Raw genomic sequence first — 3958 nt, forward strand, 5'->3', positions numbered from 1 at the left:
TTCCCCTTTACCAACTAAGAGTAGTGAACACCATTGACTTTTAATTCTTACTGGAATTTTATTAGACGTTATGTAAGTTAAAAAAAAAAAAGTTAGTACCACAATGTCTCTTCTGAATATAAGGACCTTAAGAATACTAATTTTGATCCTTCTTCCAAACTTACTTGCTAACGTTAGTCTTTTTAATCTTTTAAATGACCAAATTAGATACTGTTTGCTAATGTTTTGCCACTTTTTTTTGTTTTGTTTGGTTCCAGGGATCCAACCTGGATCCCTGCGCTTGTAAAGCAGGTGCCTGTACCACTGAGCTAAATCCCTGGCATGGTTTGCCACTTTTAAAAACCATCTCATTAAACTGGATTTCAAGTCTTTTCTAAACTTATGACACTACTATACTTTGTAGGCTAAACTTAATCTGGCCAACAAGTAGTGAGGCTCAACATCTAGTTTAATCAATTATATGAATTAATAGCTTCTGCAAATTCTATATGGGATTATAGACCTTCACATAAAAAAGAACAGAGAGGGACATTTTTATTCCCTTTCCATTATGGCAGTCTCACAACTGTCATTGTAGGATTTCTACAAAAGCCATTCAGTCTACTACCTCTAATGTAACCTCCATGCTGCAGCCTAAGTGATTTTACTAAAGTACTTTCTAAGAAATTTCCAAACTTTTGACTATAGAACAAATTCCCAACTCCTTAAGGTTGTTTATGAAGGCATGTCTCTTGTTTTTTAGCTTCAAAGACAAAATCCAACATCTATTCATGATTAAAAAAAAAAAACAAACTAAAAAAAACAGAAATAGGAGGATCTTACCTCAATTTGATAAAAGCCATTTATGACAAACCTACAGCCAACATCAGACTAACTGGGATAAAATGAAAGCTTTCCCTGTAAATCAGGAACAAGACAAGCATGTGCTCTATCACGACTCCTGTTCAACACAGTCCCTGTAATATTAGCCAGAGCAAACAACAGAAATAAGTGATACATATAGAAAGTAAAATCATCATTATCTGTAGATGACATGATCTTCTACATACAAGACCCCAAAAAGTTCTATCAAGACTCCTAGAATAGCCAAATTCAGCAATGCTGCAGGATACAAAATCAACACACAATTGACAGTGCCAATTGTCACTTCTGTACACTAGCAAACTCACTAATAAGTTATAAAAACAATACTATTTAAAACAGGAGCAAGAAAAATTAAATACTCAGGAATTAACCTAACCAAGAAAGTAAAAGACCTCTAAAAGGAAAATTACACTACTCTGAAAAAGGACATCAGAAAAGAGGACATAAGAAAATGGAAAGATATCCCATTCTTAGATAGGCAGAACCAATATAGTCAAAATGGCTGTACTTTATGTCACCACTGTGTATAAATGTTACATTTCCTTTATGCATTCATCTGTTGATGGACATATATGCCACTTACAAAATTTAGCTATTATGAATCATGCTGGTATGAACATGAGTATGCATGTATCACTGTAATATAATGTCTGTCAAAAAGAAAGATAAACTTAAGTCATTTGTAGAAAAATGGATGCACCTTAAGGCTATAATATAAAATGAAATAATCATACATGCAAGCTTAAATATCCCATGGTTTCTACTATATGAGAAACCCAGTTTATAAAAAAGGGCAAAATAAAATATAACAGGAAGTAGGTAGACAGATCTTCCTCAAATGGGAAGGGAAACAAGAGATGGAAGGAGTGAGGGAGGGCAGGGAGGGAGAGGGGAGGAAAAAAGGAATTAAGATGTTATGCACATGCACTGACCCCACACAAAGAACGTTAACATTATGTCCTATAAACACGTACAAGTAAATGAATTTTAAAAATAAACATAATGCATCTATTTGCAAGAGTAACATAAAGAGAAATAGGACTAGAGCTTATTTTTAAGAGTCTACACTGTACTTCCAAAACTGATACATAGATTTAATGCAAGCATAACAAAAACCATAAAGAAACCCAGGCACACTTTAGCTATTTCATCTTTGACAAAGGGGTCAGAAACACATAGAGGAAAAAGGTCTTTTTGATAAATGGTATTAGGGAAACTGGCTATCCACATGCAGAAGACTGAATCTAGACCATGTCTCTCACCATGTGCCAAACTATAATCAAAATGGTTTAAAGACCTAAATGTTAAAACGGAAAATACTTAAGCTGCTAGAAGATAAAACAGGTAAAACTCTTGAAAGCACAGGTACAGGCAAGGACTTTCTGAATAGAACCCCAAGAAATAATACTAAGAATCAGCAATGTGATCTTATCACATTAAAAAGCTTCTGCCTAGCAAAGAAAGCAACAAAGAGAGTGAAACAATAACCTACAGAATGAGGAAAAACAATTGCCAGCTCTTCCTTGGACAGAAGCCTGACATCTGGAATACACAAAAAACTCGAAAAATTAAGATCCCCTAAAATAAAAACCCAATCAAAAAATGGGCAACCAGAATGAATAGGCATTTCTCAGAAGAAATAAAAATCCCCAATAGATAAATGAAAAAATGTTCCATATTGCTGGTCATTTGAGAAATGCAAATTGAAACAACACTGAGATTCCACCTTATTCCAGAAAAAATGGCCATCAAGAAATCAAGTAATAACAAATGCTAGTGAGGCTGCAGGGGGAAAATGCAACCTTTCTACATTATTGTTGGGGATGTAAATTACTATAATCATTATGGTAACCAGTGGAGATTCCTCAAAATATTACAACTAGAAATTCCATTTGATCCAGCTATTCCTTCTAGGTATCTTCCCAAAAGAATTAAAGATATCATATTATATTGATACATGCATGTCCATGTTCATAGCAGAACTTATAATAGCTAAATCTTGGAAATGGGCTATATGTCCACCAACATCTGGATAAAGAAAATGTATTTATCACATACCACCATAAAGGAATATAAACTTGAATCATTCACAGAAAAGTGGCTGTAGCTTGAGACCATAATATTAAGTGAAATAAATCAGACATATAAGCTTAAGTATCACATGGTTTCTCTTATATGATGTTACGGCTTGTGTCTAGATGTTCTCCCAAAGCCTCAAGTAGTCCAGAGGTGGCTGGATCTAGGGTGTGTGACTGAGTCATGGTACAATGCTAAGATTAAGGGTGCTAGAATTAAGAGGAGATGATTACTAAATCAGTCCACTTACTGGTTTGACACCACCCTAATCCCAGCAGCCTGGATACAATATAAGGAACAGAAAGAGGCTTGTCTTGTCTATTGATTGCTTTGCTTCCTTCTGCCCGCCATGAACTATTTGTCTTCTGCAATGCCTGTACGTTATGCCACCCTGCCTTGGAATCAGCCAATTATGGACTGAAACCTCAACAAACAGTGAACTAAATAAACCTTTCCTCTCTTAACTTTGGGTGTTGGGGCATTTTGTTTCATCAACAAGGGAGAAGCGAATACAACATATGAGAAATCCAAAATATAAATAAAAGGGAAAACAAAAGATAGGTAATAGGAAATAGGGAGATCTTTCTCAAATGAGAAGGGGAACAAAAGATGGAGAGAGGAGGGAAGGAAGAGACGGAAAAAGGATGAAAAATTTAAAAAAATAAGAGATAGAGCTTTTGTAAATGCAAAGGGGAGCAAATGATGAAAGGAGCAGGGACGGAGTAAAGGGGTAGAGGATGGAAAAGAATTAAGATGAGTTATGTACGTATTATAATCTCCCATGATAATCATTATGAACTGAAAAATGTCCTAATAAAAAATTTAAAAAGTAAAGATATGTATCAGTTGGTTCAAATGTTGATTACAATATGACTTTTGCACAAGGTATTAAAAGATGGACAATCAATACTAAAATAGGGCTTCAACTACATTTGGACAAAACATTCAATAAATTAGTTCTTGCACATACAAAAAAAAAATCAAAAAGCCTACCTAAGAAATTTTTTTTTTTTTTTTT

This window comes from Fukomys damarensis, unplaced genomic scaffold, assembly GCF_012274545.1.
Source record: "Fukomys damarensis isolate Sample0158 unplaced genomic scaffold, DMR_v1.0_HiC HiC_scaffold_38, whole genome shotgun sequence".
Classification (NCBI taxonomy): domain Eukaryota; kingdom Metazoa; phylum Chordata; class Mammalia; order Rodentia; family Bathyergidae; genus Fukomys; species Fukomys damarensis.